This window comes from Caloenas nicobarica, chromosome 1 (assembly GCF_036013445.1).
Source record: "Caloenas nicobarica isolate bCalNic1 chromosome 1, bCalNic1.hap1, whole genome shotgun sequence".
NCBI classification, from domain to species: domain Eukaryota; kingdom Metazoa; phylum Chordata; class Aves; order Columbiformes; family Columbidae; genus Caloenas; species Caloenas nicobarica.
In genome coordinates, this window is record NC_088245.1 from 137,926,346 (window position 1) to 137,951,081 (window position 24,736).

At 38.3% G+C, this 24,736-nt stretch overlaps 1 long non-coding RNA gene across 1 annotated transcript in view; it reads left to right on the forward strand.

Moving 5' to 3' along the window:
* LOC135998471 (uncharacterized) overlaps nt 1-1,581 on the forward strand; it is a 100,654-nt gene extending 99,073 nt beyond the window's left edge. The window contains exon 3 of the long non-coding RNA XR_010607536.1: nt 1,551-1,581. This is a non-coding gene — a long non-coding RNA (uncharacterized LOC135998471). The remainder of the gene's footprint in view (nt 1-1,550) is intronic.
* Nucleotides 1,582-24,736: the final 23,155 nt, after the last annotated feature.

Genomic DNA, 24,736 nt, shown 5'->3' on the forward strand with positions numbered 1-24,736 from the left:
ACAAAGAGAAAAAAGAAATTTTAGGTGCTGAAGTTTAGTCTAAAAAATGGAGTTTGTTGCCCATTTTTGAAAGTGATAAAAGTAATAAAACCATTACTTTATTTGCATACGTAGCTCAGCACACAATTGAATGTGCAACCAGCAAGAGAGTGCCCTCAGTTTGTAACGTGACGAAAGGCTGTGGGGCCTGCAAGAGAAAAGGTGGCGGGAGACTAAAACAATTTGCTTTCTTTATGGCCTGATCCTTTCCTGTGTCCACTGCAGCCCTTGCAAAAACAGGGTCTGAGGGCCAACCCTGTGCTGGTCCACTCTTTGGACGGGCTCCAGCCAGGGGTCAGGCACTCTGCCTTCTGGTACTTACTTTGTCTTAGGCTGCTGGTATATGACAATCCCCATAAATTTGATAACCCGTTGAAGATCATCAAGCCTTGGGGAAAAAAAAGGCTTCTCTTTTTTGTCTGTATATTTTGTAATGATGGGATATAACATTACATCTTTCTTTGAAACGTGGTCAATTTTAAAATAACCAAGTGAAAGTCCAAGAGTCAGCTAGTTTATTGCTGTCTACAACTACCTGAAAAGAGGTTGTAGCAAGGAGGGTGTTGGTCTCTTCTCCTGAGTTGCAAGTGATAGGACAAGAGGAAAGGGCCTCAAGTTGTGCTAGGGGAGGTTCAGTTTGGATATTAGGAAAAAATTCTTCACAGAAAGGGTTGTTGGGCATTGGAACAGGCTGCCCAGGGAAGCGGTGGAGTCACCATCCCTAGAGACGGATATAGGATCCCTATTTAAAAGACGCATAGACGAGGTTCTTAGGGACATCTTTGCCACAAAGATGATTAAGGGAGTGGAGCATCTCCCTTATGAGGAAAGGCTGAGGGAGCTGGGTCTCTTTAGCTTGGAGAAGAGGAGACTGAGGGGTGACCTCATCAATGTTTATAAATATATAAAGGGTGGGTGTCACGAGGATGGAGCCAGGCTCTTCTCGGTGACAACCAACAGTAAGACAAGGGGTAATGGGTTCAAGCTGGAACACAAGAGGTTCCACTTAAATGTGAGAAGAAACTTCTTCTCAGTGAGGGTGACGGAACACTGGAACAGGCTGCCCAGGGGGGTTGTGGATTCTCCTTCTCTGGAGACATTCAAAACCCGCCTGGACACCTTCCTGTGTAACCTCACCTAGGTGTTCCTGCTCTGGCAGGGGGATTGGACTAGATGATCTTTCGAGGTCCCTTCCAATCCCTAACATTCTGTGATTCTGTGATTCTGTGACATGGTTTAGTGCCAGAGTTAGGTTATGGTTGGATTCAATGATCCTGAAGGTCTCTTCCAACCAAAATGATTGTCTTCTCCTCTCTTCTCTCTTCTCTCTTCTCTCTTCTCTCTTCTCTCTTCTCTCTTCTCTATTCTCTCTCCTCTCCTCTCCTCTCCTCTCCTCTCCTCTCCTCTCCTCTCCTCTCCTCTCCTCTCCTCTCCTCTCCTCTCCTCTTCTCTTCTCTTTTCTTTTCGTGTGAGTCCTGTGTCCTTGTTCTGACGTGCTGTGTCTCTTCCAGGTGTACAGCTGCCTTTCCATTTCACAGCAGGACCGTGTTTGCCGCTTCACAAGCCACAGGTAAGCCCTGAGACTGTTCCCCAAAGTTTCGGTCACCAAGTCACCCTCACCAACCTCTGGCTGATGGTACCAGGCAGCTGTCCCGGGACAGAGTTAGGAGATGCTCCCCCTGCCTTTGAAACAGCTCCCAGGGAGCACAGTCATGGCACGTCTCCTCACAGCACAGGGCTGCCAGGGTGTGAGGACAGCCCTGGGCAGCAGCTGGGGCTGTGTCCCCAGCAGCACTGGCCCAGGCTGGGTGGCTGTCCCTCAGCCTGGGTGGCTGTCCCTCAGGCTGAAGCCCTGCCACCAGTCCAGTGCTGTGAGGGAGGCAGGGTCAGGCTGGCCGCAGTGGCCATCGCTCTCAGCCCCAGCCCGGCCAGCATGGTGCAGCAGGGCCCCAAGACTTGCTCTGGTGGGGATGTTTGCTCAGCTCTAGCACCATCGGAACTGGGTCTAAAAATCTCAGTGCCGTTAAATTTGATGGGAGTTTTGTCATCGTCGTCTTCACTTGGATGAAAATTTCCCCATGAGTTTCTAAGGAAGGTTAAATGGCAACCCGCTCGCTTTGTGGGAAGGCAGGGATCGCCTTGATGTTATTCAAAATATTTTTCCTTACAGATATGACTAATTACTTCACGCCTTTCGTGGAGAGTGATAGTGTTTCAAATCAGACTGTGCCATTGAACCATGTAGTTTAAACTCTTTTAAAGTTTTTATATTTTGCGCCATTAATCAGTTGTATTTTTTCCTTGAAGCAGGAAAGGATTTATTTTTTATTTAATCTACTATTTATCTTCATAACAAGAGTGATTAATCCCTGAAACAAACTGTCAAAAATTGTGCCTTTTACCTGGTGTAAATTTGACTTGCTTCAGCTTTGAGCCGTTGTTTTCTGCTGGCACTTAGAGATGGTAGTTTTCTATAATCACTGCTACATATTTGTTCAAGTCAGCTAAAATAGATTTGATATCTCTTAAGACTTTCACTGTAACAACTGTTCTCCAGTATTCATTTTTTGTTGCTCTTATTTCACCTCTGTCTATTTTTTTCACAACCTTTTCAAGATATACGGGAATTTTGAAACATTACTGTAGGATTGCTACAGATACTGCAGCTGGAGGAAAAAGCAGTTGTCTGTAACTACTGCTTTACTGGCCCTTTAAACATTGCAGGATTGTGCTAAACTCTTTATGCTGGGACCTTTATTTTTCACTTAAAACCATTTTGACCTGATTCATACTAAAAATTCCTTGTTACCTTTACTTTTCTCGTTCCTTCAGATATTAGGTGTAATTTACTTTAGTGGTGCATTCTGCTTGTATTTCCAGTTGATGTGAATGTACGATCTCAGAAGAATATCAAGCCACAATGAAAAGTTTATGAAAAGGTCTTTTGAATTATACTATATCCAGAGATTGTCTTCAGTGCAAATGGCATTGATTTGGGATGCCAGGCATCTAGTACACATCCATGTAAACTGGACTTAGATTATTGGTTTATATAGAGGAGCTGGTTATGAAAAGTGAAATATTCAGGAATATTAGCCGTAAGTGTGAAGGACAAGTATGGTTGGCTGCTTGATTTTGAATTAATAGAAAGTAGTAATATCACTGTATTCTTGAAAAGCAGTAATTCACCAGCGTATTTCAACTGGAACAGGTAATAGAGGCCTAGATTTTCTATGAAATAATTTAAGCTTCATTGTAATGGCATTCCTGAAGCCAAACTTGATGGCAACACTCTTTGGCTTTCCCCTTCTCTCTTTCTAAAGGCTTCAGAATGATAATTTCTTTCCATCCTGCTTTCCTCCTTTTACTAGGAATCCTTTGTTAGGTCTTGGTTCCTTTCTTTCATTTTCTATGTGCCTAAGATTAGTTTCTTTTTCACTGTTCTTGTTTTCTCTCAAACTTTTGTGTGTCGATAAAAATCCAGGTAATTTTTTTTGTTTTGTTTTATTTTCATGATCTTTTTTTTTCTTTTTTTTTTTCCATCACTGCACTTATCTGTTTTGTATATCTGGAGAAAATGTTGCTCTACTTTGTCTTTCTACCTAAAAACTAAAAATCATGAAACAAAAAAGGATTTGAATCTGTACTTAAGATAATGGAAGCCAGCTGTCCAAACAGACCATGTATTTGGTCATAAATTTATCGAAATATGTGTGTGTTTTATTAATAAGAATGTGCATTTTTTTATATTTTCTTTGCAGTCAGCATGGAGCTGAATATAGACACTTAATCACTCTGAATACTAATATTAGCAGAATAGGAGTGAAGTCTTCTTTTTATAATATATGACATTTTCTTCTGGAAAATTTATTTCAAAAATAAGAAGTTAAAGAAATAAAAGGTGAACGATCTTTTGCCCGGAATCTATGGACGAGTTGCTTCTAAAGCTAGATATCCTGCAAAGCAGTCCCCATTCACCAGATTACATTATTTTTATATTGCCTGGACTTTGCTGACAAAAACTTTCCTACTCTTACCAACAGAAGCAATTGTTAGATCCCACATTAAAGGCAATTTATTCTATATATAATATAGTATGTACTGCCTGCAATATTTTTGCTGTAGATGATACCCTGAATTTTTCATAAGTAAAGAAGTCTGCACACTATACTTTTTGTCAAACAATTATGCACAAGATGTTTTCCACTTTTTCCTTTCTTTGTAGTCCTTTAATAATTTTAATTATTAGCATATATTGTAAAAGTTTAAGTTTATTATGCAATTGAAAGTTACCCAGTAATTTCTGTTTGGGAATTATTCTTAGAAAAAGACAATCACTGGAAATAACACCCATATTTCTCAAATTTGACAAAATTACAGTATACTGAAAAAAGAAACAATATGGGATGATGTGTTTAAAAAAATACTCGGGGGATATACAGATCAATGTTGAGCTTAGCTGTTAGTAGCAAACTTTGTCCTTTGATTTGTCATTAAATCGAAGGAAACTGGAATAATTCTACCTGTTAAAAAAAAATGGCATTTCCCTCTTACGGAAAAACCCAAATATAAAGAATGCCATTGTTTGCTGCACATGTGGCGACCACTCTGGTTTATATTAAGTTGAAGTTACTGCCATCTGGTGGGGAAAACTGTATTATATCACTGCAGTTGGCAGCAGTTCTGTTGGGGTTACTTTGAATGCATGCATGTGAGAATTGTGTGTGTGTATGATACACACCTATATAGAGGTACATACAGATATATCTTTATATAATATTAGCATTTGGGGTTGATATTAAAAGAATTTGAAAATATTCAATGATACAGAATGGCCCGCTGCATCAGAGATTGGTCAAGGGTATGAAAATTTGTGAAAGAAAATAAGGAAAATGTAAGAGGTAGAGCAGATAGACACGCAAAATGTATGTGGTGGTACTGCCAGCGCACCTGCAGTTCTGGCCTAGATTAACATAGATAATCACGTACAAAACTTGTCCTGAAAAGATTCCTTCCTACTTTGCACAGCTGGAGATTTTACATTTTGTGCAGTGTTCCGTGTAGCACTTCCTGTGTTAGAGATGACCACTAATTCTGCTGCAAAAACATCTGGGCTAGCTCTGCCTTAGTGCTCCATTCTGTACTTTACATTCTCTCTGGTGCAGGAAGTTTGCTTCTCCTTGGGTCTTGACATACTTGTGTTTATTACCTGACTCTTGAAAGATCAGCCCAATCGTAATGGGTTGGTATGAGTAGTGCATCAGGGGAGTCTGCAGGGCATCTTACACATACAAAATAATTAGGTTGTCTTCTGAAGGAGCTAACACTTTCATGTTAGGTGTAACAGTGCAGTCAATGATAGGCAAAGTGGTAATAGAAGAGGAGCGATTCAGTTGGAGGAGGCAGTGTCAGATACCTATCTTTACTAAAAAATTGCTTGGTAACCATATAAGAATAATAACTAGTATCCAGAACTTGTGCTTATTTCATTGTTATAGTGTCCAAAGGCTCCAAACAAGATTAGGTCTGCTTTATGTACAAATCTTAAATAGGCTTTGTCTGTGTTGTATGCTATGTTTTTTTCTGGTAGAAAACAGTAGAAGTGGTCCTTTGCTCTTAATCTGCAGAATAAATTGCCATTTTCTCTGCTAAGAAGGCATGTTCTGTCAGGTTTGTATCAAAAGTGTATCTTCAACTGGCATCTTCTCATGTTGAGAGTCAAAAGAAAGTTAGGGGGATCCAAGAGTCTCTCAGGGTGCATAACGTGTGTGGTCAAATTCCCAGCACTGCTGTGTTATCCAAAGCTCTCCAGCTTCTTCTCCAGTGCTGTCAGTGTGCAGGTGCTGAGGTTGGCTGAGAAGGCACGCAGACCTCCAGTGTAGGTCAGGCCTGACTGTCTCCAGGCCCTCGGTGGCACATCGTGTCATAGCTGTCATCCTGTACTTTCTCACAAGAGATATAAGAGGTACAAGAAGTACAGGAGATGTATTATTCTGATGACATTCTCTCCTCTGTCTCTTTTGTGGAACGTTTTTCGTCTGTAGAAATCTTGCTTTTGTGGGCCTTCTACTGCTGTAGTCTACAGCAACATTTTGTTTCTTTGGCTGCAAGCTGGTCTCAGTTGTGACGTCCCAAAGAGGCCTGCTGAGTTCTCGTCTGATTCCAAGTTACTTTCCTGTAGACCAGCTAGTTTGAATTGCAAGAGCTCACTTGGTTGATAAGGTTTGGAGTTCTAATTCCTATGTAGATGGATTTCCATTCCTGTCCTATGCAGAACAGCTTATCACATTCTTGGTTTATACATTTGCGAAGTGCTTGGTCAGGTCTGGTTTGTGTGGAAGCCATATTCTTGCTCTCATAGCCATGAAAACTCTGTTTTCAAAAACACAGGTGAAGGGGCCCTACAATTTTTTGAATTCCTTGATCCTTGAATCTAAATAAGCAAAAAAGCTAATGATACTGACTTTCTGTACATGTCTTCAACATTACTGAATGGGTTAAGTGTGGTTGCAGAAAAACATATTTCTCATCTCTCATCATTCTTGTTTATTTTGTTTAAAATTCTTTTTCACTTGGTTGGTTTTTGCTGCCTGTTTTAGTTTTTTGTTTGTATTTTGTCTTCTTCCTTTTTCTGAACTCTCTAGGAGTCGGAATCCTGCCCAGATAATGCCTTTCAAAAGGAAAAGCACTGACCTTGTAATCCTGTCATTCTGCTTTCAAGACTACATTGCACATGCAGGTGTCTGATTTCTTCACAGGTTTTAGAGGAAGTACTTTTTCATGACTTTGCAATGTGATTACCTAATTGTTTCTCAAGGAGACAGACACTTTTCTCACAGTAAGACTCTCACTGGAAAGGCTCAACAGTAAAAATTACAGTGAGGGGTGGTACATGATCACATATTACGGAAGTGCCTCAAACTCAAGCCCACAGCTTGAACCGCACAGTGCAAAGAGCTCTCTCTGAGTCACTCTAGTTGGCCCAAGACGGAAAAGTGTAACAGCTTTCAGAAGCAAAATAACCTCTGGTTCCCTCTCCCAGCCTTCAGTTCACATCATAAAGTTTACTTTGTGCTGCATGAGAGAAGTACCTAAGTTGCTTAGATTTTGATTACAAAACTGGCTGCTTTTTCTTTCCACTACTGCTGATAAAAGGACCAGCAGTTAACTGTTCTTTGAAACCCTCATGCCACTGAGATGTGAGTTTTCTGGAATATCTTTTTCTTTTTGACTGTCTGTGTCTCTTTATTTTTTTTCCCCTTCTCTCCCTCTTCCTCTTGCCATGCATATAGCTTCACAATTTTATTTATAATCCTCTAGGAAAAATAAGTAGTTTGATATCTAGAAGGTAAGTGATCTCTGTGCTTAGGGTAACTGAACTATAAGAGAAGCTTTTGTAGTGAAAGATGACATAATGCAAGGCAAAGTTAGAAGGATGTCCCTTCTGAGCCAAAAATGATCATCTTCTAGAGAGTTTGTTAAGATGGGATAGAGTTTAATATTCTATGAATTATACATCAGAGTGTGGACTGCATTGAAGCCTCTCAAATTTCAACTCTAAATCAAAATTGATTATAGAAACATCCTTAATCAATGAGAAGTTGATACAGAAATGACTGAGTCCAGCTCTTTGACTCCATTATGCAGGAAATCACACAGAGCATCACAGTGATCCCAGCTATCTTTGAAAACCTATGAGAATGTGGATGTGCCTCTCCAGGAACGATCTGCTAGATGTGATATTTGTACCTGATATTTGAATCTCCATCCTTGGAAGCGTTCAGGACTTGACTAGACAAGTTGCTGATGAACTGGCTCTTAGATGTGCTTTGAGCAGGGGATCGGATTAGAGGGCTTCTAGACCTCCCTCCCAAGCTCATTTTATTCTGGGATTCTATTATATGAAATCTAGGCTTCTAAAGACAACATGTTCTCAAAGAATAGATATTTCAGTACAAGATCCTACAAGATCCTATCTTGAAAGTGATGAGTGGCTGAAGTTACTTAAAAAAAATTGCCTTAATTTTGAGGTAGAAAATCACCATAATGAACTCAGTTTATGCACACCGAAACTTTTCATCCCCTTTATAAAGCTTGCCTCCTCAGCCTTTCTAAGGACTGTTCGGGGTGGTGGGAGCTGCTTCCTATGGAAATTCAAGTGCGAGGCACAATTATTTTATGTGGCTTTTTCTGACACAAACATAGAAGAATGTGTATGCACTTATTAAAATGATAAAATGAAAGAAATATTATCAAAACATTATATTTTACACTTAATTTCCCCCTTAGGGAGAGAGGAAATGAACTATGACAGACACTGCTTCTAGCTCTTAATGGACTATTGAGGGTTCTTTGGTAACTTGATGATAAAGGCAGTTAAAAGACTATAGCTCTAATAGAATACTAAGTATTTTAATGGTGGTTTATTTGCTTTTTAAAGCAAAATAATTTAAATATTTTATAACTTTCAAAATGCCAATACTGTATCCTAAGATCTTGTATGTTAGCAATATGAAGATAAGTAAAATGCAAACAATACTTTCTGAAATTCTTGTGCCATCATCTCTGGATTGGAGGGAACACCCTCTCTCTGGGGTAGAAAAGTAATTTAGAGCACTAAGCAGTTTTGGCTGATCTTGAACAAATTTCTCCAGTAAAACAAACTTTTATGAACTTCATGCCATTGTTATTCCTATGTAGTGGGGGAACTACAAAACTCCAGTTATTCAGAAATGATGGTTAATTGAATTTGAGGAGCACTTCATAAGTTGACATCATGTTTGCTACAGATGTGGTTAGATTACATTTCAGGAAAAAACAGTTTCAATAACTTGCTGTCGTGTTGATATTCTATTTCTTGGTGTGTTGTCCTTCCATTTGGAGAGGGATGCGCAACTGATCCACAAGGAAGCTGACCCATCAGCTTTCAATTTAGTCTCGAGTGATAACAAGCAAAGAAACACCAATTAACTTTGTAGTGCTTAATTTATGTATAACATTGTTTGATCAGCCACAATATGAATGTCTTGCAGTGAGTATCATTCAGTATTTTGTTGTCAGTCAGTGTTTGGATTAATCATGCCACAAATGCAGAGTCAGTTTGGGTCCATTCTTTATATTTCAGATCTCAGTGCTGTATTAATGTGGTTGTAGCCATTATAAAACCACCTTAAGTTCAGAAACATACTAGCTACTTTCATGCTACATAGAGCTCTAACTAGTAAACCCTGTATGAACCCAAACAGACTCCATGCAGACCTAACTTGAATGTCCCTACATCACTTTTTCTGGATGAGGAACATGAAAAAGCCTGCAGAGGCAAGTCCAACAGGTATTATCAGTTTGGACTCAATGTCAGCTGTCCCAAGCCCACAGTGCATCTATTTACAGTCGCTATCACTTCCTCCTGCTCCATTTCCCAAAGGTCTTCTTAGGTCAGGTGTAGCGAACACACAAGCACTGAGAGGCAGCGCTGGGCTGGAGCTGGTAAACTCCAAGAGATCAGACTTTGCTGCAATGCCTTTTCTGTGCGCTCCCCAAACAGCACAAGAGCACTTGATGGCTTGAGCAGAGCACTGAACCCACGCTGCCAGAGCCTGTTTGAACTGTGTGGTGCCCGGCCCTCCTGGAAGCAAAGGCTCAGAGCAGCGCTGTGCTGTGATGGATGCAGAGCTTTGCTGCGTCACAGCCAGCTGTGTGGAGCTACATCTCGGTCTTGGCATTCTCGCTTAAAACTGTCTGTATTATCTCTCCACTATTTCCCTTCCCTCCTCTCCCTCTCCAGCCTCCCAATCCCCCCAGTTTCTGGGGAATCCAGGCTCCTGTTACCTTGGACAACAGAGAACTGGTGTTGCTGCAGTGAGGAGGTAACTGAGCAGCTATAGTAAGGCAGCATAATAATTAAATGCCTATGTTTTTAATATCTATTATTGTTAAAGGATTTGCTTTAATTTTGCCCAATTTCTAATTATATATCTTAATCTAGAATGGTCTTTATGCTTCGTATCAGTATTTAATTTATTTACTGCTTTAAAATTGCTGAACAGAAGATTTAGGATTGCTTGTAACATTTTGTATGCAAGTTATATTATGGCAGGGCCTATTGTCTCATTTATCTGAGCTCCTACTTCCCTTCATTTATTTAACTGCTTAGTGGTGTTTAGAATGAGAAATGTCTTGCTGAACATTTAAAATACCCAGGCTTTACTTTCCTTTATGTTTTGTATTGTTTTGTTAAGGAGTTTATAAATCTTCTGCCCCCATGTTGGAGCAAATATCGTAGTACCCTGGAATGGAGTTTAAAAAAAGATCAAAGGGAGTTAGACACCTTGTTTGGAGTGTGTCTGATGTGTTGGATTCACAACTGCATGTGCAATTGCCCAGGAGGGGGCTGAGCCCTGGAAGAGAGTCTGGATCGCTCAGCACCAGCTACCACTTGACATCTGAGGTCCCCACGGAATGGTAGTACATCTCTCTTGTATGGATCAGCCCTGTACCTGTCCCTCAGGAAGAAATTAATCTGTTTTTAGAATAGGTGACTGTTGCTCTAGAGAGCCGGGTCCTTCTCCTGTGCTTGCCACACCACTCAGGTCACATATATACTGTATATATGTACTTCTGCTCAGATGGACCACTATCATTCGTTCTTATTTCCAGACTACTTAAGGAAGGTACTTGTGGCTTCCAGTGCAGCCCCTGGGAACTCTCATGAGTCCAGAAAAAGACAACAGGCGAGGTGTGTTTTGAATGTACAGAAACAGGTACTCTGAAAAACATAAATCCAGAATACATTTATTTTGGATACTCAAAATAAACTGACCTTGATCATTTTCTGCCCATTAAACTGGATCAACGCTAATGGCACCTTTCCACACAATGGTCTCCTGTATCTATGTGTTGTCTTCTTTTAGCTAAAGTGATGAAGGTTTATGGACTGCCTGGATACTATAGTATTTGCCAAAGAAACAACCTTTCAGAAATTAATAATGTCATGTTAAGTTTTAGATAGTCTGAAAAGTATCCTTCATTAACAGAGATAAAACATTGAATAATGAGACCAAAAAGATGTGCTGAAAGGCTACTTGGACAATGACAATGGTCCTTTCTGAGCATTGAGCGATGTTTGTTCAGATTATAAATTGCATATATTAACATGTGCATAATTGCATATATTAACATGTGTACATACCAAACAACAAAACCTCATATTTGGAAGCTACATATATATTGTTCCAAGATCCTTTGGAGCCAGTGGTTTTGATCAGCTTCACACAGCAGACTTCATTTTGAAACTCTTCATAGAGAAATGATGGTTGAATATAATGTCAAAGGAAAATTTGGGAGAAAATATTTTGGTTTGGTTTGGTTTTAGAGATTTCAAGTCTTCCAGGAAGTTTATGTTCCTTACTGAAAGGTTTAGTATTTTGATTTCTGAATCATCTTTAAAATTTTGTGACTTAATACAGATCAGTGTAGTTCTAGTGCATAGTGAAAATGTAATTTTAAAGTGGTGTTTTCAAAGTCAACATGACTATACATATATATGCTGTAACATCAGCACACTGTTAAACCTTTACAAATAAATGCATCATCGCCTTTTATTTTGTGTAATGCCTCATCCACTGGAATATACCAGAGATATACTTGTCTTATTTGAGAGCGATCTATGTAATATTATTGACATGGCATTCTAACTTTGCAAAACCAAAACAAAGACTGACGCACAAAGTAGGTCATGAAGAAAAATTAGGAATCATTAACAGAGTTGGACATTAGGTGAAAAATTGTAAAATTTTATAACCAAAGCAAGGTGAAAATTGCTAACTGGCTGTGTAACTGATGTGCCAAAGTGTGTGAATTATTGATCTTTACCACCTTTTCTTCGTTCATAAAAAGGTCATAGTGCAGAAAGAACAGACGTTTGGATTATTTGTCTGATTTTGCTGAAGAGCTGTTTCCATGGAAGACAACAGAAATTACAAACCTGAAGGCATACAGGCTTAAATGTAATCTAGATAAGAATCAAATGTAGATGGAAGAGGACATATAGCTGACCATGGGTTAGCGTTATAAGCAGTTGGAGCATCAAGTTGGCACAGCTGTTCTCACATTTTTAGTAGCTATTGTAAATAAAAATTTTGAAGAAAAAACAGCCATTTTCCTGAGAGAGGCTGTGGTGGGAGACTAAGAAAGTGATAGCAGACCAAAACATCACATAGTTAAATGTGCTTTTACACTCGCTACTCCCTAGCGTGGTGGGAAGCATGGGAAGTAACACAGAAATGCTTGTTCCAGAGTGGACTAACGCAGACTGTCAGCACAGACCACTCTTGAGGTCCATATCAATGAGACCTTGCCCCAGGGGGTGACCAGGGACCTAAAAAGGAGGGCAGCATTAATTTTTGGGCTAGCAGTATCATCTTTTCAGCAAAAAACTTGCATGTATTTGAGCATATAGGTTTGTCAAGGCCCCAGAAGAATGCCTTGAAATGATGGAGAAGTGATATTTGGGGCACATGGGAGAGGCATTTGATTGAGGATGTAAGTAGGAAAGGAAAGGCCATACATATGTCTGGTGACATAAAGAAAGAGTATTCTACCTATGAAGACATAGAAGGAAATTCATGGGTTATGTCAGTGATGGCCAGATGTTAAAGGTTTTAGAAAGACCAAAAAGCATTTTGCAGAAGGGACTTTTGTGAGACAAAGTCTCAAAATTTTGTTTTAGCCATACCCAGCTTGAGTTGATGGCCAGATGTTCACAGGGAGATAACAGAAAGGTAGTATGAGCTTAATCTGGATAAAAGGAATGCTACTTCTGAAAGATGAAACAGAATGGGGGATGGCATGAGTATGTGAATTGTAAGATGACTGTCTCCGTGTATACTCTACCGAGATGAAGTGTTGTGTATGTTTGCTTTTTCACTGATGTGAGTGACATCTAGTTCATTTTTGACTGATCTGCTTGGAAGCCAGGTGGAGTTTGAGAGACATCTAATAAAAATGGATTCATCAATACTTGCTGTATAAGCTAAGAAGCATTTACACTAACTAAAAATAATCCCCTCCCTAATGTTAGGAAGACTAGACAAGACCATTAGGGTAAAACTGACTCCTTGAGGAGTAGATGCTATTACAAAAGAAATTCTGAAGAAGTGCTAATGAGAAAAGCCATGAGATAGTTTGTTTTTAAATATTATGGTATGTTTCCATTTCGCTTTGCAATCATTTTCCTTCAGAGCTGCTGGGGAATGGTACAGACAGTGAGATGTGAGTCAGTACTTGGTGGCAGTTTGCAGGAAGAACAGAGCAGGTGAGTAGCAATCTGATTTACAAGTCATTTTTTTTTCATGTAGATAGCCAGTCCTGGTCAGAATAGGAAAATTGCCTCGTACTGACATTTGTTCAACCCTTTTCAATGAAGTACAAAGATTGCTGGGTTTTTTTGCAGATGATGTTACTGTAAATGTTAGAGAAGAGTTGCTTGTTTATTTTCAGCAAAACTAATTTTCCAGATCTGAGCTCTTTTGGCTTCAGTTATTGGAAATGCATACCAGATAACCACAAAAAGCACAAGAATTCAGCGTTTTGTAAGAAATCAGTTAGCATTCGATGAGCTGCACTTGGTTTCATTTAACTATATTTAAAAATTTTGAAGCTGAGGCTGATAGACCAGTACCAAACTTTGAGTCTTGTTCATTTGTATTAAACATATATAAACTATATATAAGCAATTTGTCTCACTTTTTTTTTGTTTTGTTCCTTGTTTTTGCTTGGCTATCCAATGCATTCTCAGCATCTAACCAAGTATGATATTCCACTGTAGCAAAGCAGATAACAGTCTCAGCTGCTTCATTGATGTTTTTGAGTTCCTTGCACTTAAACAGGTTTTCGGCATAGTACCTTAGAAATCACTGGAGTTAATTTATGCATGTGTTCTCAGGTGACTATTTGGAAAGTAGCTGAGGTAGCTAAGGCTGTGAACTGCTTTTATAGCCTCTGTTCAGTTTATGGAGATCTGTTTAAAGCAGTGGGCAGTGCCAGCCAGGCTGCTCTCTTAACCCAGTACTTACGGGGAGCTTGGGTCTCTGTAGTGTAAAGACCGCATTGAAGAGACATTACAAACTGTGAAGAGTCAACATCAGATGTCAATTGTACATAAAACATTTTAATTTGCTGTGTCACTGTGCTGTGTTATGATCTACGATTTGGTGAGGTCACTTGTATCCTAGAGACTGGTCTTGCCATTGGTTATTGCAGGAGTCAGCCAGCGACCACCACATACAGTAAGGAAGAGGAAAAGACTCTTGGCTGTTCTGCATGTGGGCATTAAGGACATAATTACAGAGACTGACTGACTGAGTGGCGGATGTATTCTGGATCACAGCGTTTTATGAATATCGTGTCATTCCAGTTTTAGTTTTCGTCTGTTCCCCATCCTTTGTCTCCTCAACTTTTTTCATATATGTAGATGACAAACGTTGTCTAGAGGAGCTTTGGAAACATCTCATCTTTGAACTCTTTGTTGAGTGCAAGATGGTCATCTGAAGCTGAGTGTATTAAAGCTTTAATGATACAGTATTTTAAAAGTGTAGATAGGAAGAGTGCTGAAGAGGCAGAACTAAAATAGAAAGTAGGATACTCCACTCAAGTCAAACATAGTGAAAACTTAGCAATAATGACAATCCTGGGAAAACTGCTGTTTAGAAATGAACATAAGCCTGAATAACCAGGAGTAGAAATTGAAATGTAGACACTACATGAGAGTAGGGACAAACAGTGAGTTTTTTCTTTTTTCTTTTTCTTTTTCTTTTGCTTTTTTCTTTTTTATTTTTCTTTTTCTTTTTTCTCTTTTTCTTTTTCTTTTTCCTTTTCCTTTTTCCTTTTTCCTTTTCCTTTTTCCTTTCCTTTTTCCTTTTCTTTTTCTTTTTCTTTTCCTTTTCCTTTTTCTTTTCATTTTTCTTTTCCTTTTCCTTTTTCTCTTCCTCTTCCTCTCTTTCTCTTTCTCTTTCTCTTTCTCTTTCTCTTTCTCTTTCTCTTTCTCTTTCTCTTTCTTTTTTCAAGTCCTTGCTATATTATTGACGGGATACAGCTAGAGGTCACAGAGAGCACTGTGGAAAAAGGTAGACTTGAGGCAGAAATTCATTGTAGTGATGGAAAAGAAAAGAGACAGACTGTCACCTCTTGATACAAACGTTTTTAAAGGCTTCTTAGAGCACTCTGGCAGTTTGCTGTGTGCTCCATCTTCCAGACTTTCAGAGCAGTCTGGGAGTTGCCTATTTTGCATTTTTTAAGCTATTTGTGAATTCCACCCCCTCCCCGCCCCCCCCATTTACACTAATCTATAGGACAGAATTACTAGTCCAATTTTATTGACATACAGAGAAGTCAAAGAAAGAGAGAGACCAAGGCCAAGATCTTCAAAAGTATCCAAATTCCATGTGAAAAGTTTTTGGTACCTTGCTATTTTGTGAATCTGTGGCCCAGGGGTCAGATTATAGTTGGTAAAGTGATCTGGGCTGGAATGAGGGATTTGGTCTACATCTGTCATTTCAAGGCTGGTACCCTAAACACTAAGGCCTCTTTTTGGGTCTTTATTGATCACATAATCTTCCTATAAAAATCGTTTCAATTTTGTAATTGGTGTGCCATAATTGTAGACATTTGATTTGGCAATTGTTTTCTAGATAGATTTCACTAACATATAGTAGAAATTTTTGCCTAAAGAATTAATTCTAGAATATGTCCAGACATGAATACAGAAAAAATTCCAAATTGAGAGAGTCATTTTTCCAAAAGCAGAATCTGATCTTTTTATGTTCCTAACACTGTCTACCTCAAATTATTATTTTTTTTTTTTCACAAGACAGTGTGATGTTATTCATGACGGAACAGGTGGAACTACCTAACCTCTCAACAAAAAAGTTGTATAATGTAGAAAGCTTTTTTCTTGGTTTGAGGAATAAAGAGCAACTTTGCCACACCTCTATTGTCTGTGCAAAACACATTATTAAACTGTTAGGTGAACACCTGAATTCATTTTAAATTCAGCATGGGCCCTTTTACAGTAATGTCGTCTTAATATTTTAAGTTTCCTAGGGCAATTTCTCCTGAAGTGTGATCTTATGGGTAACAGTGATAATTATGAAATTTGTTACATTTGAAACACTAACTGCTTGTACATAATGGCTATTAAAATATCTTCTGTAGCATATACGAATTGTAAGGATGAGTGACATAACATACCTAATAGGCATTTAGTTGCATTTCCTAACAAGAGTTGTAACCATCTGAAGAGGAATTGCAGGATTCTAGTTTTCTTTGTTCATAAAGTTTGTTTCCTAGAGCAACACAGCAGAATTACTACAGTTGTGTTGATGCTGTACTGCATTTCAGCTAGTCTGTCTTTAATAAGGAGAGAGCGAAGGATTGAGGTCGTGTGATGAGACTTACTGTGCAGCAGACACTATTAACATCTGAGGCCTTTATCTAATACTTGTCTTCATTCTCCAGCCCAAAGCCTTCAGACCCATCTCTGGTATGCAGTGTTTCAACCTGATATCTGAACTGCAAGCCTTCATTCAAACATTTTAGTGCAGAGCCAAAACCAGGTGCAAGTGGATCAAATGCATACTTTTAATTAAAATGTACATTTCTGAAACTGTACAGCACAGACTGTGGTAGCTGTGCATACTTTACCGTGAAGCATCTGTAATAAAATAATGTATTGTATAATGTCTGCACTGTGCAGAAGATAGATAGTCTTTTCCTTTCACATGTGTGCATTTGGCTTATCTAATGTAAGAAAACGTCTTCTCAAGACAAATATACCACTGCTTGCCTTTTGAAAAATACTCACTGAAGGCATGAAAGGGCACAGAGAATGTTTTCCCAGCACAAACAAATTTCTCATTACATAACTTCTTTGGCTTCAAAAATCAAGCAAGCTGTTGAGTTCTATACTGGGATTTTGAACCTGCCAACTCTGACAGCTTCACATAATCATTTAACTATTGTTCAGTTGTATTACAGCAAATCTCTTTAGTTTCCTTGAACCTTTTCCTCTAGGTAAGATTCAAACAATGCTTCCTCTTCAAAGGTGTGTCTGTCAGAAATTAATGTGAAAGTCAGATTGTCTATGCTTCAATAGAACTAGTTAAATATATTTTTTATTACAAGTGAGAAGTAGGTAAGATTTTGAGATTACGAATAAAGAGACCAAAAGGAAAAGAGGATTTCAGGCTATTGTGTGCAGAGATTTTTGAGCTTTCGTGTTGTCAGTATAACAAAAAAACATTACTGAAAACTACATTAACATTTTATAATTATGTATAAGTGAATTCAGATATTTTTCTGCTGGTTACTGTAAAAGTTTTTTTTATTTTCTGTATTCTAAAAAATGCAGGTACCATACTTTCATAATCAGAGCTTCATTAAAATACTTCTTATGTGTGCCATTGGGTGCATAAAGGAGGGACTTTTTATGTTGTAGCAGAATTTCCTTTTGTTGTATTTTTTTTTTACTTTTATATTTAAAAGGTGCTGTAAACAGGATTTTATTTGCAGTTGTGTTATAGACAATCATAAAAATATTCTAGACAGCCTGCTACAGATTTCAAATAAATGTTTCCTTATTTATATATATTTTACAACACCCTGAAGGGTGATTTACTTTCAGCTCTTTTGAACACTAAGGAAATAAGCATGTTAATCATAAATCTCAATGTCATTGTTTTAACTTTTCCCATTTTGTAATTAACATATTTAAGCTCTTCTCCGTAATTTTGCTTAGAATCATATAATAATTTTGGTTTTAAAAGACATTTAAGATCATCAAGTCCAACCATTAAACTAACACTGCTAAATCCCTCTAAACCATGTCCCTAAACACAACGTCTACACGTTTTTTAAACCCCTCCAGGGATGGTGACTCCACCACTTCCCTGGGCAGCCTGTTCCAGGGCTTCACAACCCTTTCCATGAAGAAATTCTTCCTAATATTCAAGCTGAACCTTCCCTGGTGCAACTTGTTACTTGGGAGAAGAGACCAACCCCCTCCACGCTACAACTTCCTTTCAGGTAGTTGCAGACAGCGATCAGGTCTCCCCTCAGCCTCCTTTTCTCCAGGCTAAACAGCCCCAGCTCCCTCAGCTGCTCCCCATCAGACTTGTGCTCCAGACCCCTTACCAGCTTCGTTGCCCTCCTCTGAACTCTCTCTAGTATCTCAATGTCTTTCTTGTAGTGAGGGCCCCAAAACTGAACACAGGATTTGAGGTGGGGCCTCACCAGTGCCGAGTACAGGGGGAGTACTTCTATATCACTTTATGAAATTCTTGGTCAGTATCCTCATCAGCATTCCTTAGCATCTCTGATATGTAAAACAATTTGAGACCATGCCCTTAGTCTTACTTTACAATAAACACAGGGAAAGATCCTCATCAGCCAAAAAATGGTTTTGGTTGGAGATTTTTTTCAGTTTTAAACTGACCAGACGCTTCCCACATGGGTGTGCTTCCAAATCTCTTCCAAATTAAACAAAGCAAACAATGGCAGTATAAGTGCATCGTATTTATCCCTTCTTGCTTTTTACTCATGAGAATCCTTAAACGCAGCCTTCAAATATTCTGTGAGAAAGAAATGTGCTTAGATGCACAGCCTGCTTTCTCAAGTGGCCTGGACTGATTACAGATTTAACTGTAATCATTTAACAATAGAACACTGCTTCCTAATCTTCCTCGAAGATGTCATCTTTAGAGGGAGCCTGATTGGAAGCATATTTTATCCCACCAGTTTACTCCCTCAGTTCTGAGAAAAAAACCTGTAAATTGTAATTCAAGTTGCTTTTAGAAGTTTTGATCTATAAACACATGTAGCTGTATAGCTTTTTTCCCATGCTCCAAACTGGTCCTTTAAAACCTGTTCGTCACCTATTCAGTGACTATGTCGCCTATCTTATAATTGCATTTTTAAATAAAAATAAATATCTCATAATAATGACAGGAATGAAAATAGGACCCATTCCAAGCCATACAGGTCTGAGCACATGTTATAGCTTCTTATGTATAAAACTGGTCCATGAAATTGTTAATTAACTTTAGGAGTATTAGTTTAATCTGTCATTTCTCATTGCAGCTAACATCAAAGGTATGAAATTGGTTGCAGTATTTCCTATATATATCTACATATATATATACACACGCGCGCGTGTGTATTTGTCTGTAGGCATACCTATATGGCAACCAAAGATTTCCAAGGTTTGAATTACTGTTGTTTGTTTTTTTTCCTCCTCAAATGTAATATGATCAGATGCAGTAATATTGAAGAACAGCACTGAGAAAAGGAAGCCTTAGAAAATGTTGATGAGCATGTAACAGAATGGGCAAGATTTGCATCTGTCCCATGACCACAATCACTTCCCAGGCTGGTAAATAAGTGGAGTTTTGGAAGACTGTTGTACAGTTGCCACTGGTTAGAAATAAAATCACTCAAGATACACAACAGTCTCAAATATTATTCTAAACCCTTCAAATGGTATAGCACTAGCCACAGTATGCTGAGAGGAGAAGGTGAATGTGCATTATATTATTGCAACTTTTTAACAGAAACTGCCTAGAGCTGACAAAACAGATTGGTATTTTGTAATGAAAGTGAATACAGTTAATCTGTGTATACTTTCATTGACAAGGTTCTGCATTTAAGAGTACAGCACAGATGGTATAAGCAATGAATACTTATGTCTGACTGTAATTGATCCTATCAACAATGACATACCTTTAACTGGGTTGTATCACTTTACGTCACATATGGTTAATTAAGAAAGAAGGGCCCAAATACACTAAGGAGATTTTTATGTTTATACTTAGGAAAACAGTCTAGACAGGTGTTAATGTAAATGAAGTTAGTACTTGTCAAAGGTGAAATTCTCCATATGTAGCCCTGCTTCAGTCTCCAAATAAATATAGTTTGGCTATGTCTACATTAGCAAGTAGTGTGGAGCAGTGGGACCTGATCTGCAGAGTGAAACAGTTGGTGCTGAGGATCTCACTTACCCACCAAAGGGACCTGAGGGAGCAAGAAGGTCGCTTCAGGCTGGCTCTGTTCTGGTCAAACTGACTGAATGCCCTGAAGTGACTGAGTTCAACTCCTGTCCCTGCACAGGACAGCCCCACAGTTCACACCGTGTGTCTGAGGGCCTTGTCCCGTCTCTTCTTGAACACTGTCAGGGTTGGGCCTGTGACACCTCCCCGGGGAGCCTGTTCCAGTGTCCACCACCCTCTGGGGGAAGAACCTTTCCCTAATGTCCAACCTAAACCTCCCCTGGCACACCTCCTTGACATTCCCTCGGGTTCTGTCATCAGTCGCTAAAGAGAAAAGGTTGGTGTCTGCCCCTCCTCCTCCCCTTGTGAGGAAGCTGTAGCCGCCATGAGGTCTCCCCTCAGTCTTCTCTTCTCCAGGCTGAACAAACCAAGTGAATCCTTCCTTGCATGCTTCCTGAGTAGTCATCAAAGTAATTAATTGTCTTTCACTGTACTGTGCTGCAGCATGGAGGTACAGTACAGCATCATATAGTAATGTTTGTATTAATTTATTTTTTTGCATGTGCATATATTTGGAATGGCCCTTAGTTGAGGAGTCTGTCTCTTGTAAAAATACTGTTGGAAAATTACATGTCTTAAATTCTTTCCTTTTATGGACGTACTTTCCATTGCAAAGCATACCTTTGATTTCTCCAACATGGAAAATGATATGACAAAACAGAACTTGATGTGGTTCCGATTTTAGTCCTGGAGGTCTCCATAGGTATGAATTCTGTATATCAGGTCTAAATTTAGTATTCTGCTTTTGCTCTACTTTTGAAACTTCCCGCAATAGTTTTATCACTAAATGTGTAGTTCTACTTATACATCAGAACCCAGTGGCCACCAGTGGCTGTCCCAGAAGCAAATCTCAACCATTTTCTGAGATGGACCTGCAAAAAGTGCTCTTGGGGGTTAAATGACTGCTGAACTACGTATTCTTCTTGGCTGATGGTTCTTCCAAAACAAGGTATTTAGGTATTTTTGCTTGTTTGTTTGTTTACAAAAGGAAAATTATTGAGGCCCTGTCAGACCTCACATGTTACCATTCTAGATAGAAGGTAATTTCATGCTACTCAGCCCTTTATCGACAGGGTGTATTTTTTCTTGCTTTTTTTTTGCTTTTTTTTTTTTTTCCTTCTGGTGGACAACATTATTTTTTATCTGGTAGTTTCCTCCCGCTTGCAGAGGAAAATCTTGTTTCTGTCTCTATCCTTAGCCCAACTGGATGTTCTGAAAGAGATCACTGTTTCACCCCATGTGATTTTTATCAGCTTCTTCCACTTGAAAACATTTCAGCTGCTTGAAAACTTTAATTTGTCACTGCTGAAACACATACTTTGTGGATGTCATGCCTAAACTTTCCCATCCATCCTAGGTGGCTGTGTAATTTCTACTTTTCGATTAGCATCATTAGTCTTGGAAGCAGAAATGTTCATGTCATTCTCAAGTTAACGTCGTCTTAGTTGTGATAACCATTAGCCTGCCACCTAACATTTGAGTGGTCCAATATTTCTTTGACTGCTATCAACTTTATAAATTAATATGAAAAAGGTGTGCTAAAAATTGCATTTAGTTATTAAATATATAATAGCAAAAGCATTATAATTTAGGATACACAGGGCTGTTGTGTAACATGGGATCATGTATATACTAGACAGCATCTAACAGTAACTGAAAAAAACCCTCAAACTCTTCCCACACTTTAAGAAACCAACATTAAGTCATTATGATAATTAGTCTTGTCATGGAAGGAATTTTTTCCAAGATAATTTCTTTTTTAAACCAATTTAATATATTGAAAAGTAGTTTGATGTGTATTTCTTTTTAACTTAGAGAGTAGTTTGAACATCACAGAACATTGGTGCATGACTTAGAAATAAAAGAAGTTAGCCTGACGAATGGAATAGGCACCAAAAAGCACATTTTGGCTCCTGCTTATTGTAGACTGGTTTAAATTTAACTCTTTTGTTTCCATTTGTGTTTTTATGCTTAAAACTGATGCAAAAGTTCTATTTTTCTATTCCTCTGTAAAAATATCTGGCATTCTATGAATGCTTGTTCTGATGTTGCTTATGCAGAGTAAAAAAAAATAGCAATTGTAGCAACCTAAAAAGAATGGACTGAAGTAGATACAGTAACAGCATTAACTTCCAGGTTCAGTGGGAAGTTTTAATATATTGTTCAGGTATTTTCAGATAGCTTCCTGTTGATTCTTAATACTATAAAGTATGTACTAAAGGATCTTAGTAAACCAGGGTTTACATTAAAAGCATTGGGTAGCCTGTCAGTATTTCAAATCAACAACAAAAGCCATCCTGTATTCTAGAAAACACTCCCTTTAGGTTGTGTTACTGTAGGGCCAAAGCTGCTGCACGTTGTTCCCATTGAAGAAGTAGAGGGTCTCCACTGTTTGCTTCCAAATAACTTGAGCAATGATATCAGCCAATATCCTCAGCATACTATAATATTATTCCTGAAGGTTTATGTATACTCATAAGAGGTGGGAAAAAAAAAAAAGAAAAACAAAAAAAAAGAAAATGAATCTGTTATCATTTTTGTTCCCTGGGAAGTACTTTTTCTTTTTTTTTTTCCTTAAAGATGACCACTTCATTTACAATTTCTTGTGAGACACATGGGACAAGTTTCACATTTATATTAAAAGATCATTATTCTGTAAAATATTTTGTTGTTCCTGAGTAGCAAATTCACTCTCCATGCACATTTTATCAGATAGCACAAAGAAACTACGAGAATGTTATCAAATTTGAAACCAAGCATCACTGATAGGAACCATACTACAAGATTTTCTTCCCAGTGCTATGAAGATAGAAATGGTGAAATACACTGCAAAAGGAGAGTCTGGAAAAAGAGCAGTAGCTTTTAAGAGAAAAGCTAAGTCTGGGGAGGTCATTAACAAGTAGAAGAAAAACAACAAGCCTATTTGTCTATTAAGCATATATTATGATTTATTTGATGCAATTTGATACTTATGTTTCTTACACTCAAGTTAGAAAGAAGGGAAATCTGGGAATTACATCAATTTTTAAAAGAAAAAAAAAGTTGGATCAAGCAGTCTGGCTAATCTTAAATAGTCTTCCATGTATCAGTTAAAGATACAGTTGATCTGAAATTTACAAAATAATTAATTTTGCTCTGTCATATGTTCTGGTTTTGCTCATTCTGTTCCAGTAAAGATAGAATATATTCCCGGCATTTTATGGCGGTGTTGATAAGTAGATAATAGCAAAATAGGGGAAGTTTTTTATACACTCTCGTGAAATTGCTTGTGTAGTTCTCTTTCATATATTTTCGTGTAAAAAGTCTCCCCCCTAATTATTAAGGGATTCACACTGATCAAAGTGAGAAGAGTCTTCAAAGAACAGATAAAGAAAGAAACAAGTAAATAGAAACAGCATCAAGAAGAAACATCTAAAGGACATCTAACATTTGTAATTATTGCTCATCAATTCTGTCTGAAGATAGAAACTTATTTCACGTGGAAATCTAAACAATTTGGTTAAGTGGGAAATATTAACTGCTTAGCAGGATAAGAGAAGGGCAATATAAAGCTTCAAAGCTGAAATAACATTTGCAAACATTTTATCCTTATTGCACCAACAAATATTTTAAGGTCATTTTAATGTCAATGTAAACAAGAACTAAACAAAACCAAACCAAAACCAAAACACCTCCCCCTCCAAAAAACCCCCAAAACAAACCAAAAAAGACCCAAACAAAAAAGACCAAACCAACCAACCAAAAAACCCGAAAACAAACCAAACAAAAACCTGCAAACAAACAAACATAAACATCACAAAAGCTCCAAATGCAAAAAACTCTGTTGAACAGTGACTGCTTAGATTAAAATAAGATTTTCTGGGACCTTTAACATGAAATTTCATCATTTATAGGAAATACATTTTTGGAAAAATTGACACTTTAACTCTCAGGCTTCTCATTCATAAGCTTCTTCTCTGCTCCAGCACATCTTCACCTTGAGTCATTGTACCTTGCTTACATTTCCCACCATGTTGCTGAATGTATCATGGCACCTTTTTTGCTCTGCCAGTGCATTCTACTCTCTGCGTAACTCCCTGACATCGACGATAATGCTACTCCTGTGCAGCAAGAACCTGCAATCTCTTCTTTGAAATACTTTTAAACTCACCTATTGCCCAGCCCCCACCAAAATGCATAATCTCATTGCAAACTTGGAACAGCCATTTACTGCAATGGTTGACAATTCTTTGAGCTATTAGTTCTAAAATGGCCAGTTTTATGCCTTTGTGATTCACTGGGAATAAAATCGAATTGCATAAGGAAACTGAAGAGCCAAACAAACAAAATTGTCAGTTACGCCCCTAAAATTTGAAATTACTTGCGTTTATCGGTCTTGATTCTGTTCGGTGACCCAGTGATTACAATCGGCTATCAAGCCTACTTTAACTGTGGTCTACAGGTTCCTAACCTTTCTAGGACAACTTCTATGTCTCTGCCACCATGCTGACAGAGTGCATCTTCTGATGAATAATAAACTCTCAACCCCTGTTTATAAGACTTAGTCACAAATCCATCAGTACTGGTAATGCTGCTATAGCATGGAAGAAGGAGTTCTATAA